Genomic DNA, 15,501 nt, shown 5'->3' with positions numbered 1-15,501 from the left:
CATACCCAGTCAGCTCAGCTCCTACTGTGAGGCTGACTAGGCCCCCTAATAACATCACTCTGCTCTAGCTTGTGCTGTATGAATACAAGAGACACTTACAAAAGTACGTTAATAGACTCAAAAATGAAAAGCTTTAAAAGAAAAAAAACAGCATCACTTCATTATCGCATTTATCCAGATCGGTTTTGTGAAAAATTATTGTGAAAAAAATGGAACCACAGCAGATAAAGTTAATAGACCCCAAATTACTTCATTGATACTGTTAATTAATAATAATTAGCTTGTGTCCACAGATAGTTAGTCATTTATTAATCCCAAAAGAACAACTGCTGTGTTCCATCACAGGCTACATTTTAATTGGTATATTTAATCCAAAATGCCAATTTCTTAATTTTAAGTAATATAATCCCAGATTCTGTTGTCAGATAAATAATAAATAAATACAAATAATACACATCAGGATCAGAATAGCAGTCTTGGCAGTAACACAGAGCCTGTGTAAATAAAAGGCTTCAGAGGTGCTTTGTTAAGTCGCGGAAAATAATCTCTGCTTGAACTTGAGACTTTAACCTTTTCATGAAAAAGGCCGTTTACCTGGCAGCAAGGCTTTAACAAAAGGATCCAGTTGTTCAGTAGCTCAGCTCACCGCAGGATCTAAAAGTCAGGATATCTCTGCTTCTGCTGACACGTTTTTGAACATTGTTTCAGTCCTCCAAATAGATCTGTCACCAGTAAATTCCCAGCATTTCCCCTACAGATATTTGACAGATGCAAAGCTGGATGTTTTACCTGCTGTTATAAATATGCAAGGTAACTTTCTGATTTTTTTAACACAGTAACTCTCTTTTGCGTGGATTAATATTGCCATGAAAAAGATTACTGTTCTAGTGTTAAACATTGGCATCCTGCAAAATGTGGGCCATGTGTTTACTGTGCGTATCCTAACAACAACATTAGTAGAAGCGACAAAAGTGAAGAGAATATTCTATCGTGCACACTGTGGTTTCTTTCTTTAAGCTGCAGGGTTCAGTTAAGGGGATCTCTGGGCTGTTTGCCTGTGTAGTTTGGTCGATTTGAGCTGATGTGCAAGCTGCTGGTCAGTGCCCGACACTGAAATTCCCCAGCATATGTGACGTCATTTTATAAACTAGTGTTTTTCTTTTAAATTTAACTAGGAACATATATTTATTTCTACTCTACATGAAATTTGAAAATCAGGAAAATTAAGAACATAGCGTATGTTTATGTATATGTTTCTGTTTCTATGTACCAGGGCTCTTTCAGATTGAATATCTTTTACCATAATGGAGTAGCATAGATATAACTAATTATTATTTATTCTAACCAAAAGTGTAAAATTCATCACTGAAACTTCTGCAGTAATTAAATTATAGTTCTACATGCAGTAAAGTGAAATTAGGACTTCTTATGGAATTAAAATCTATCACCTTTTTTGGGAAAGTACATTCAGAGAAGCTTAGAAAATATGAAAGAAGTACCTGTAGTAATAACCTGTAAACTGGATTTTTTTTTTTTCCCTTGACGTTTTAGCTTGTCAAGTCTTCATTTCAGCTCAGCACTCCACTTTCATCTTTCACCTGTCACCCTTCCTGCAGCCAACAAACTGAGCGTGCATGTGTTACAGCTCCAGTTCCACTAGATCTGACACCTCTCAGCATACTGAATGGGCCTGATATACCTAAGGCCGTAATCACTGCACGGGTATGTGTGCTGATAGGTGGTGGTTACGTGTATGTGGTGTGTGTCTGTGTGATAATCGCCGCTATGAAGTCGGATTGACAGACAAAAGCCTAATCGCTCCTCAGCTCCAGCAGCCAAACAGCTCAGAGGAAGTATTGACCCAAAAGCACCATAATCCCCTTCACCTAACACGGGCAATTTCATGTAATACCTGTAATAACACACATTCAGCTCAAAGTAGTCATCAAAAGAGCTTTGAGCATCTGATTTTGAGAGGTGAGCTGTTTGAATAAAGGGGACCTGAAGAGTATATCAATCTGTAATAACAACATTGTGGCCTGAACTCACTTTCTTTTCAGTTCGCCTTATCACCACTCCTCTGAATCACTTCACTCATGTTCTCTCACTCACTTTGTGTCTCTCTGTCTAAATGTGTCGCTCATGTTTCTTTACAGTCATTGTATGCAGCTATGTAGAGGGTTTTTTAAGGAAACATATAGAAACTCACACAGTAAAGATAAGCAGTGCACCAAAGGGGGTCATTTTCATTTTCTATTTGTGAACATGTTTGCAAATTCTTGCCTGGAAGTGACATTTTCATTTTCCCTGGTTCCTGTAACAGCATCAATGCTCAGACAAAGAAGTTGCTGAGTTCTATGGAGACCTAGTGGGTACAAATATCAGTAAAATATCTTTATCTCCTAATCTAATATGATCTAATCCTAGTGATCATTACTGGACTGCCACTAATCAGCTGCTAGGACTGACGGAGAACACTAGATCAAACATTGTGTGATTAATTCACATTTTAGTTCCTTTCCACCAAAAACTGCTTACTTGCAAAACAAAATGTAATTTTGCCAATAGTAGCTTTTGTATATCACCAGTTCCTCAAATCTCACCCTGAGACATGAAAGAATCAGAAGAAGCTGTGGAGAAAGTTACGCTGCCTGTAACATTGGTAAGCATGTGTCAGTGATGGGCTGGGGAGGCATATCCATGGAGTAATGCACAGATCTCTACAAGCTAGGCAACAGCACCCTGACTGCCATTGGGTGTCAGGATGAAATCCTTGGAGCAACTGTCAGATCCTACGCTGGTGCAGTGGGTCCTGGATTCCTCCTGGTGCACAACAATGCCCAGCCTCATTGGGTGAGAGTATGTTGGCATTTCCTGGAAGATGAAAGAATTGATACAGTTTAAGCCTCATTAACACAGTCGACCTTTCTATTTTTCCACAAAATAAAGAAATCTGGGTTGGGATTAAGGCATCTGGTTCATTCCTGTCCTCATTCCTGCATCTTTTATGTTCTTTTTAACATTTATAAAGAACCTTTTTTGTTGTCATTATTCATGCTGGCATTTTACTTATGGTGTTCCTCAAGGCTCCGTCCTTAGTCCACCTTTATTTTCAGTATATTTCTTCCCCTCAACCAGATCATTAATAGAGATAAAATCACTCACCACAGCTATGCAGATGACACACAGTTATGTCCCTCTCCCTCAAACAACTCCAGAAGCCTTGATACTGTGTTCACCTGCCTAAATGCTAGCTGTCACATAACTTTACAAAAAAGAGTCATGATAAAACTACAGTATTAGTAATTTTCAGTACCCTGGCCTACAGTAAACTTGGTTCATTGATCAAAGCTGTCAAAATGCTAAAAACCTCAGATTTATATTTAACACCACGCTCTGATTTGATGCTTACATTAAAAGTGTCCAGTCGTGCCTTTTTAAGATCTAAAAGTGATCTTAAAATCTTACTAATTAATTTTAAGCACATAATGGCCTTGTTCTTAACTATTTCTATGACTTATTAATCCCTAATGGGCCTGGGTGCTTACTTGAATTGGTGAGTGGGGTGCTGCTGGTTATTCTGAGGTCTTGGCTAGCAAACAAATGCCAGCAGACTTTTGGTATTAGAGCCCCCATTCAGACCAGAATGGTAACTTCCTTATTATCTTTTCATATCTCTTCTTAAAATGCTTATCATGAAGCTTTCATGAATATTTCATAGTCTGTATTTGCTGCGTTTTTAACTATTTCTTGGATTTAAAAAAAGTCTTTCTGTGAAGCACATTATTGTTGGGAAAAGTTCTATATAAACAAAGTTTGATGTTATTATTATATTTGCATCATGCATACACACATCCATCATCATCACAGCCTCAATTTGCACTCACTCAGACATGGACGCACACTTTTTAGCCTCTGATTTGGTATTCATGTCACACAGATTAATCAAGCTGCTCATCCCATTTGCAGTTCCACACTGATACACACCACTCAATTTACCTGTACCTATAGGTAGCTGTGCACGTGTTTGTGTGTGCGTCTGTATGAATGGGAGGGTGGGTTGGTGGTGTGCACATGCTTGACAGACAGCGAGAGAGGCCTCTGTCACCAATCTGCATATCTAAATATTAACACTGGACCATCCCTTTAATTTCCTACAGGGGCTGATAACCATCAACCGTTTCCCCCAGCGTCTTTGTCGCTTTCACAGAGTGTGTGTGTGTGTGTGTGTGCGTGTGCGTGTGTGTGTGTTAGAGAGGTTGTTGGCTGAATAATACCGTCAGTTTTTTCTCTTGCTCACACACACACAGACACTCATTTTCATATCTTAGCGAGGACATCTAATTGACATAATGCTTTCTCTAGCTGCTTACACTAACTTTAACCATCAAGATGTATAAACACACGCACGAGAGGGTTGTCAGAAACGAATTGACATGCTATTAATTTACTTTTCTATTTAATGAGTGAAACCATCTGTGAGATATTAAAAGGAATTTTGGAGAGAGGAGAAGAGGAGACAGGTCAAATAAGCAACGACGAAACATTTGAAAATAACTCTGTTTATTCTTTTCGGGGTGGGAAATATTCTGAATGACATTTTGGTCATTGTGAGGCACTGAAACTCTACACTGAGACATCTGATGACCCCCCAGCCATTTCCTGTCTGCTTCACGGGGCTGCAGTCAAAGCTGACACGCCCAGAAACCCTTCTCTCCAGCCCACTCCTGTACCTCTTCACGTAGGACACCAGAGTGCTCCTAAGCAAGCCGAGCGCAATCTCTCCAGCATTCAATTCAATTCAATTCAATTTTATTTATATAGCGCCAAATCACAACAAAAGTCGCCTCAAGGCGCTTCATAGATACAGAGAAAAACCCAACAATCATATGACCCCCTATGAGCAAGCACTTTGGCGACAGTGGGAAGGAAAAACTCCCTTTTAACAGGAAGAAACCTCCGGCAGAACCAGGCTCAGGGAGGGGCGGGGCCATCTGCTGCGACCGGTTGGGGTGAGAGAAGGAAGACAGGATAAAGACATGCTGTGGAAGAGAGACAGAGATTAATAACATATATGATTCAATACAGAGAGGTCTATTAACACATAGTGAGTGAGAAAGGTGACTGGAAAGGAAAAACTCAATGCATCATGGGAATCCCCCGGCAGCCTACATCTATTGCAGCATAACTAAGGGAGGATTCAGGGTCACCTGGTCCAGCCCTAACTATATGCTTTAGCAAAAAGGAAAGTTTTAAGCCTAATCTTAAAAGTAGAGATAGTCTGTCCTGGGACTGCCCTCTTAAACATCTAGAAGGCATGCAGGAGGGAGGCATCCTAGTCAGATGTAAAAGCCATCTAAACCGGCTCCTTTTAACCCTTTCACACATATCGGTCACTGCAGTGGGCAGCTATTCAAAGGCTGTTTTCTTGTATTTGTGTCAGTGTTAATGGTGTACTTGCACATAAACCACTACATTGGACACTGATGTGTCACTCCATAGAACCGTGATGGGGCAGTGAAATGGACAATAGTGCTTATTTTAATCTTTGACATGGTGCCAGACTTCATTACATTTTACTCGGGGTCACACATTCAGAAAACTAAACTTCACAGAATGTGATGTGACAGTCTTTCATAGGCTTATATACAGATTAATAACTGCCCGTGTGTGTCCGTGTGGTCACAGATTAGTTCAGTACAGCTCCACAGTGATAATTGTTTCACATTTATTATCTCTTTGTTGGCAAGCAGCCTTGCAGTAGTCTGCATGTACCCACGTGTGTGTTTGTGAGTCAAACCACATCGCAAAGAGGCGAATGCTAATCTGCTATCTGCCATTATTCTCCGAGACCTTGAGAGGATGGAGGTAGAGACGAGGGAGTGAGACAGTAGAGGGGGAGAAGTAGAAAATGGCAAGGTTATGAATGAGCCTTTTGTTGAGGACGTGTTTGTGTTAGAGTGTATTAGTAGTAGAAAAGAGTGGCAGAGAAAATTCGTGATATAAGAGGAGAGGGTGCCAGTATGAGAGAGAGAAAACTAAGAGAGGCAGGGAGAGGCATTGTGGTGATGAGGTGATTGAGACGGTGGACATGTCTGTTAAACTGCCATCCAGCAGAAACATGAACAGGTTCATTTCATTAGAAACTGACTTTCTCTGATTTAAGGAAACACATTCTAAAAACGCTTTATATTGTAAGGTAAAGAACCACCAATAATACAGAGAAAACCTAAACAAGTAGAGGACTCCCTGTGAGGAAGAACTTGGAGGTTGACATTTACAGCTAGGCTTGTCCCGCAGTTCATTAGATAAACAGTAGTACAGCTTAATTAATAATAATGGATTGCATTTATATAGCGCTTTTCGAGACCCTCAAAGCGCTTTACAATTCCACCATTCATTCACTCTCACATTCACACACTGGTGGAGGCAGCTACAGTTGTAGCCACAGCTGCCCTGAGGCAGACTGACAGAAGCGAGGCTGCCATATCGCGCCATCGGCCCCTCTGAGCAACACTAGTAGGCGGCAGGGTGAAGTGTCTTGCCCAAGGACACAACTACCAAGACAGACAGAGGAGGGGATTGAACCGGTAACCTTCCAGTTACAAGATGAGCTTCCCAACCCCCTGAACCACGGTCAGCCCACATTCACAATTCACCTACAAAGTACGTTCAGGGCTTGTACATTCACTTAAAACCAATGTAATGTGTATATAAAGGGTCATGTTTACCATGCTGCTTTCAGGTCTAGGTTTTCCATGTTCTGCCTTTCATGTCATTGGCCGGGTTTGAGTCCTGCAGCCAGGACTTATGTAGGTGTGGTTAATGCACTGTTAGTCTTTGCTTTATGCTTGTTAGGTTCAGATTTTTATGCTTCTCATTAGCTTGTTTGTGCTTATTCCACTTTATTAATCGGTTCTTTGTTACATTGGTAGGAGAAGCTCGTAAAAGGAGAGCTGTCACCACCTTGAGGTGCTGTAAAGTTTCTTTTGACTTAAGTTATATAGTTCAGCGGTCTCCAACCTTTTTTGCGCCACGGAGCGGTTTATGCCCGACAATATTTTCACGGACCGGCCTTTAAGGCGTCGCGGATAAATACAACAACATAAAACTAGTACCGGTACCGAAAAAAAGAAGATTTATTCATAACACACGTGAAAAGACCAAGGAAAACCGAGTAAACGATCAAAACGATAACAAAATAACGCTGAAAACCGATAAAAACCCTGAAAACTATACATTTCACACCTGAGCCTCTACTCTCGTGGCCCGGTACCAAACGACTCACGGACCGGTACTGGTCCGAGGCCCGGGGGTTGGGGACCGCTGATATAGTTGATGGAGTTCTGTTTAAAGTTAATGCTCTTTTGTTTTGTTAGTTAAGTTGGCCTTGGCTCTCCCTGAAGTAAATTTATGCTTCCTTTTTAACATCTCATCATTAAACCATTTCAAGCTGACTCAAACACTCTCTTCATGTTACTTTGTTTACTCTTGGGACCAACATGGGGACATAACAAGAGTTAAGCCATGAAGCACTCTGACATGACGCAATGTAATATTAACTACAAAATGTTAACATTTGTGATATTTTCAGCTGAATGTCTGTTAATTATTTCGAGACGGTGTTTGAGTTTCTTGAAAAATGTCTGTAAAATAATTCAAACTAAGATCAAACCTGTTGTGTAGCAGTCTATAGAGTACATATTAGAATCTATTGTTCATATCTGCAACATTTACAAATGTGTTATGTAAGTAAAATGCAGAGATCTTAAAATTGCATCTGTACCTGACCATCAGAACAACACAAGCACAAACTCACCTCTGCAGAAGAGACATTTTTGACCTGAAGCTTTGTGTGAACGATTTAATACTTTGTCTTTGCAGGAATCACTATTTATTCACTCTTTGTCATTCTTGTCCCTGATCTGACAATTCCCAACTAAAGCAAATAACTTTGCTCAAGGCTGAGAGATGACAGCAGGTGAAAAAGTTGACAGTGCTGCCTCTTCAACAGTGTCATATTTTTATCTGATGTCAAAATGTGGTAAACATGGTAGCTGATCAAACTTTGCAAGAAGTTCAAAAAACGAAATCATGCCAGGTTGAAAAATTTCATCCAGAGTGTTTGAGAGGCATCGTGTGGCTGCTTTCATTCCACCTCATGTTTTCCTTCACTGATTCATTGTCTCCAGGCTTTGGTCCTTTCTATTTCCTCTTTTCATCTGAAAAGAGGCTGTGTTTAAGCCCAAATACTTAAGGTACTCCAGTAAATGGCTTTGCAGTTTGTGCATGAATAACCATCTTCTTGCATCTATCCCCTTTTTCTAGGACAAACATCTTGTGGCGGTCAACGCTGAAGCTAAAAGCAAAAAAAGGGCTCCTTCATGGTGCTGAAGTACTTCCCAAAGGTAAGAATTGTATAAGCATTGAAATTTGAACCTCGACAGACAACTCTGTTTCTCTACATCCTTTTATATGAAGAATCCAGAGACAGATCAGGTGATTCTGCTGGCTTTAATCAAGCTGTTTTTGCAGCCCATTCTTCCAATTCAGTATGATGTGCAACGAGCATCATACTGTTAGTTCATCAGATCAAACTGAAACTTAAAACATACTGCAAAGGGTCCATTTTAAACATTTTCATTTTAACTTTACTGTTAAAATCAAAGTGATGAGATTCAAGATAAAATTGCATTTAACCTCCTAGGACCTGGCGTCCACATATGTGGACATCACATTTTGGGTTGTCTTGACCAAAATACTAAATTTTGCTCTGCAAGGGCCTGATATCCACTTAAGAGGACATTATACTGCAAAAAAAAAATATCTGGTGATAATTTGTTTTTACATTCATCGGGTCCCAATATGCCCAAATATCAAAGAGAAATTAAAAATGCATACCATGAAAGAGTTCAGGTCTTAGGAGGTTAAACAATTTTCGCCCACCTTTTATTTTTTGATCAGATTGCTATTCTATAAAAAGTTTTTCTTCTTTCAGTCTTTCCAGGGCTGACGATGTGTGTGTGTGTGTGTGTGTGTGTGTGTGTGTGTGTGTGTGTCTGAGCTTTCAGTGAGATAAACACTTGAGTTATAGATTCTCCACAGGAGGAAATCTATAATGTTTAATACAGGCTCAGTAGAAATATTGGTTTCCCTCAGTGAACAATCCAATTGAACCCTTCAGTTTAACAATGTGTATGTAGTTTGGATGAGGTCAATGCAGTGGCTAATACCCAGAGATCCATTGAATACATTTAATTCATGGCATGCCAATTCACAACAACAATAATCTGAAGGTACTTTGCAGTGTTATGGATCGAAAACAAACGATTCCCTCTGATCAAGTATGTAGTGATAACAGAAAGGAACAAAATCTCGTAACAAAAAGAAACCTCCAGCAGAACCTGGCTCAAGGTGGACGATCATCTGCCTCAGCCAATTTGAGGTAAAGAGGAAATAGATGAAGCTGACTACAGATCAGGAGCATGCAGTTTTAGCTCCTCCTCCAAGGTGAGACTGTGGGCTGTTGTTAAATGAGTACATCTTTCAAGGAAAAGTATAAGGTTTGGATTACTGCGTGAAAGAGACTGTCCGACAATACCTAAAACTTCCTCACGTACTTAAAAAAAAAAGTACAGGACAATACAAATGATACAGAAGGCATTAAACTCCTTCTCAGTTGACTTATTTATAGTCCCAGGAATATTCTGTTGCATAAAATGTGAAAACGGACAGACAATAACTCACCAGCATTTCATAAAGTTACAAAATGACCCTGCTTTATTTTTTTCAATTCGTAAACAATTATTACCCCATTAAATTCGATGAAAATAAACGTATATAATTTATTTCTATAATTGCATTTTATTTAAAAAAATAGTACTATAATAAATCCATTAATTTAACAGTAAATGATGGAGTAGTGACTTGTGGGCGGGAATGGTGGACTAGGATGCAAGCTATAGCTTCGTCAGAAACAATTAAGGATTGATCTTCTGTGATTTCCAGGCTCAGCAGAGACTGAAGACCCTGGGAGAGATGGTATGAGAGTGAGAGATGAGACATGGGGAGGAGATACAGGTCAGGTTCATCAGGTCAGGTTCGGTTCATTTCAAATTCGCAAACCTGGAGTATGGGACGAGTTTGACTATCGTGTGGACATGTGCCGCGCTTGCAGAAGGGGACACACTGAGTACTTATTAACATTTTAAGAACCTTTATACTCAACGATGTATTTAAAATTTACTGCAAACTTCTTTGTCCGCTATTTTCAGATCAGATGATCAGATGATTCTTTTCCAAACACCCAACAGAATTTTTAGTCCTCAGCCTTAAACCTGATTACATGATTACTCAAGAACAAGGCGGCATAGGATTTCTAAATTAATACAATAGGGGCATCTGTTAAAAATCTGAGACAAGTTCGGATGTCACTGACCGTGACCTCTGACCTAGACCATGAGGTTACGTTTTCTGAAAGTCTGGTAAATGCTATGTCTCAAGAAAGAAGTCGCCAAGGATTTTTACATTTATGGTGCAGCTACTACGATGCTGAGGGGGTTGGTGCACAGTGAAATTCAGATGTGTAATAAACACACATGTAGGGGTGCTAAAGCAGTGCTAGGATTGTGTGATTTTGTGTCCCTAAAAATACGCTTATGTTGTCAGTCAAACTGAACCAAGAATAATGGACGTGTTATCAGTGCAAATTGACAGGTTGTGTGTGTGTATTTCGGGAGTATGCTGCTGACAGCACAGTGATGAGATGATAAGGTGTGGTCTTCATGCTGGAGAAAGCCAGAATGATGGACGTGCCTGTTTCTTACTCTTATCCTGATCATCTGTCCAGTTTGACTGACTGAGCAGTGATGCTCTGGAGTCTTCACCCAGCATACACCCACCTAAATACCTGCCTGATGCACACATGGAGGACAGGATGTGGAGGGATTTTTACAGTGATTTTTCTCTTCAGAGATATTTTCATTTCATTTCTAAAATAATTATCTCACTTTCCGGCCGGGTAGATCCAAGATGAGTTCTGTGCATTCACTTCCTCTAACCCTTACTCCTGGTGTTGTCCTCCTGTCACGCTCTTGATCTCTCCATCACCTTAGTGTCACTGCTTTTATCTCGTCACCCTAAGCAACCTCTTCATCCTATTGTCCTGCTGCTGCTATCTGCCTCTTTGTTACTGTGATGAGGGTCAGCGGGTCAGCCGGAGGGCTCGTCATTAGCTGTGCGCGTGCACGTATGTGTGCACATGGTAAAGTGTGTACAGGTGTACATAAGATATGAGGGCCTTTACTGATCGCTGTGAGGAAGCTGTGTCAGAGAAGGAAACTATAAACATACATCTGTTTGGCACATATACTGTATTAGTATATAGGAACTAAACCTGTTCAGTTTCTTTTTAAAATATTTCCAAGGCTACCATCTTTACTGTTACATAGAGGCGGGCGGAACGATCCAAATATCAATAATATCCATACCAACTCTGATATTGGTATCGGTTCGATGCTAGTACCATAGGATCAATACACTGTTTCTTTCTGGCACGTTCAATAAGTATCCCACAGAAAAAAAGTTTATTGATTTAGTGGTCATTAAAATGTGTGATTATTAATTATTATTAATTAATGGTAATCATCTCATAAATCATGACACATTGCTCTCCCCTACATAAGCTGCCTGTCACGGCGAGTGAGAAGAGCCGTGTGGAAAAGGAAAAGGAGGATCCAAGCGCAGGCAGTCGTGAAGGTGTGAAGGTGATTTATTGAACACAAAAATATAGAGAGGGAAACGGCAAAACGGAGAACTAAACTATACTGGGACAACTAAACTACAGAGCATGAACAAGAACACGAACCTGAACATAAAGGAAGGAAGACGATGGTACATGATGATGACGGCAGGGAACACACGGATGAAACATGGTGGATACACAGACGGACCAGCGACTACAAAGACAGAAGACGCGACTTAAATGCACACAGAGAAACACAGGGAGATTACACACAGGTGGGGGACACAGCTGGGAGTAATCACGAGACGAGACAAGAGGTAAAACTGAACACACTCACATGAGACGCAGACCTTCACAATAAAACAGGAACAAGAAACCATCACACAAAGACTCGACACTGAGAGACAGACAGAAAATGACACATGGAACTTGAACTAAACCTGTAAAAACATGAGAACACAAAGCCTACGAACATCTCCCTAAACAAGAATAACTGAAACATAGATTCATAATCATCATAAGAAAAGAATCCAAAATGCAAAAACACACCAAAACATGACAACTCAAAATACTGGGTCAAACTGACCCAGAACCATGACACTGACTTTATAAAGTAAAAGTATCTGTCTTGGTATTGGCAACACTGGCCCTGTATTTACATGGTATCACACCGACACCAAAATCTGCAGTACTACTATTACAGATTAATTTTATCTGAACATAACACATGAGACGGGTTCACCATCGGACATTGACTTAAGTTTTAAGACACCAAGACAAAATCCCAGATTTGGATGTTTTTAGAGATCAGCTGGGATGTGCTGAGTTAAAGCCTAGCATGAACGCATGGAAAGACTGCTCCATTTAACTTCAATTCAGAAAGAAAAAGCATGAAGCTCTACCACATAAACTGGAAAGTTGTGTATAAAAAGACTGGTTAAACTCTATATAAATGCAAAATAAAGAGTTATTTATAAATTTGGCTTTTTTTTCCCTGACACATGAAGTCACTCTGCCAGTGTTTTTCTTTCTACTGCCTTCTGTGCTGACCACTTACACACGCTCTCTCGTGCTTTATCTATGTCAGTCGAACAAAAGGAACCAATAGGAAACTGCTGATGCTGCTCGGGTTGTGACAAACAAACAGAATCCAGAGCTGTCCATCAGCCTCCCATTTTTACCCAATCTCATCTTTTCTGCTCTGGTTAAAATTAGACATTTATGTGAGCCTGTATGATGTTTAAACATTTACACATAGGAATTTTATCTGTGTTTTTTTTTTTTTGCAAAATCCAAAAAGCTTTACTGGACATGCAGTTGGAGACATTAGCATAGCGTGTGTGTGTCTGGCTTGCTGGTTTGTCCTTCCAGTCTCGCTGGGCTGACAGTGTAGTCCTTCTGTGTTTCTGGACATCAGCTTATTGTGCCTGCTGGTAATGAGAGCTGCTTAGCGTGTGATTCTGCCATCGCTGTTTGTTTAGGTGTGTGTATGGGTGTATTTGCATACATGTGTACACGTGTGTTGGGATGCCACTATTTATTCAGCTTCCTCAAGGTTGCCTCTTCTCAGCCAGGAGACAAGAATAATACTGTTGTGTGTGTGTTTGCCCGGGGGGAATAGAATCTAGAGTAAACACACGTGTCCGTCTCTTTCCCAGGTGGAGTTGGATGAATGAATTCAGTGATAGCGACAAGCCAGCAGCTACCTTTTGTGTGCATCTGTGTGTGTGTGTGTGTGTGTGTGTGTGTGTGTGTGTGTGTGTGTGTGTGTGTGTGTGTGTGTGTGTGCATGTAGACTGGCTGCTTAGCTTGTTCACATTTCTGTTTTTTATTGTTTGTCAGGAAAACTGTGAGATATTTTTGAGGAAAAGTACTCTTTGTAACATAGAAATTTCACTAACTGCTCAAATAGCTGTTTACTCATAGTTATTGAAGGAACTTCTGGTCTTTGATTTTGATTTTGGAAATTTTGCCTAATTTGAACTGTCATTTTTTTAAAAAAGCACAGATTTGTCATCCTGCATATGGCCAAAGACAGAGAAACCCAGCTGCGCACAAAAACAGCCAAGCAATGACACAACCAACAGAAACTGGACAATATTTGTTATTTTAACTAAACGGTCTACAAAACTATGTCAGAAAAAGAGAATTTTAAGAGTTTGTGAAGCATAAACTGCTGTTATAAAATGTAATATTTAGCAGCAAATCCTTTTCCAAGAAACCTCTCAGGTATGAGAGAGAAAACCGTGCTCAGCACAGCCACACCTTCCAGCTGGCCCGGCAGTGAAATGTGTCCCTTTAATGAGGCTGCCGACTTTTCTGTCTTTACAGCAGTTATGCTATACTGCCAAAAGTATTAACTCACCCTTCTTGATGATTGAGTTCAGGTGTTCCAATCACTTCCATGGCCACAGGTATAAAAAAAAATCAAGTGCAAGTCAATGCAGACTGCTTCTACAAACATTTGTGAAAGAATGGCTCGCTCTCAGGAGCTCAGTGAATTCCAGGGTAGTACTGTGAAAGAATGCCACGTGTGCAACAAGTCCAGTCATAAGATTTTCTAGCAACTAGATATACTGTTAGTGGTATCATAAGAAAGTGGAAACAGAGGTCGACAACTGTCTGAAGAGTCAATCACTGCAAATCTCCAAACGCCATGTAGCTGTCAGATTAGCTGCATCTAACCTGGATGCAGCGGTGTAAAGCATGCAGCCACTGGACTCTAAAACAGTGGAGATGTGTTCTCTGGAGTGATGAAACACACTTCTCCCTCTGGCAATCGGGTGGACAAGGTTAGGTTTGGTGGTTGCCAGGAGAACGGTACTTAACGGCACTTAAAGTAAAGTTTGGTGGAGGATTAAGGTGTGGGTTGTTTTTCGGTACTTGGGCCCAGGCCCTTCCCATATGGAAAAGAAATAGTAAAAACTTATAAAAGACTTGCATAAGATGTGGCCTACTTCATATAGTGAATCATATAAGGCTTATATGATTTACTCATGAAAGTGGCCACTTTCTCATTACTTTCATATATTGTTTTAGTAAGAATCCAAAACATACAAGTTTCATTTATATAATTTTTCAAGGGATCTTATATCTGTTTTCACTCTTGTATGCTTTTCATACAAGTTTCACACAAGACAGATACAAACTTTATAAGATTTATGTATATCTTTTCCATATGGGTTAGTTCCAGTGAAAGAACTCTTAATGCTTCAAACCAAGACAATTTGAACAGGTGCATCCTCCCAACTTTGTGGGAGAGTCCTCACCTCAACCCGACAGAATACCTTGGGGATGAATTAGAGCGGAGACTGTGAGCCAGGCCTTCTCGTTCATTAGTGTCTGACCTCACAAATGCACTTCTGGAAGAATGTTCAAAAATCCCGTAAACACACTCCTAAACCTTGTGGAAAGCTTTTCCACAATAGTTGAAGGTGTTATAGCTGTAAACTGTAGGCTGGCGAGATATTAAAACCTGTGGATTCAGAATGGATTATATGAGTGTGAAGGTAGATGAGCGAATACTTTTGACTATATAGTGTACAGTATCTGTAAATTGACAGTTTCTATAAATTTTGTGAAATTTTTATCAGATGTTTAACTATTTACCAATCTATTACAACTATTTATCTTTTTTTGTAACTTAATCATGTTGTGTCCCATTTGTGTTCAGCTAAACTGACTCAGTGTTTTTTGTGCCAAGACTTTATTTTTTCTGGCATTTTGTACGGTGGCATATTATTTCTGGTATATTTTAT

The sequence above is a fragment of the Neolamprologus brichardi genome, chromosome 23 (genome assembly GCF_056152115.1).
Source record: "Neolamprologus brichardi isolate AB-2024 chromosome 23, ASM5615211v1, whole genome shotgun sequence".
In the NCBI taxonomy this organism is placed as follows: Eukaryota; Metazoa; Chordata; class Actinopteri; order Cichliformes; family Cichlidae; genus Neolamprologus; species Neolamprologus brichardi.
The sequence above is the reverse complement of the archived record's forward strand: the minus strand, read 5'-3'. Positions refer to the sequence as shown.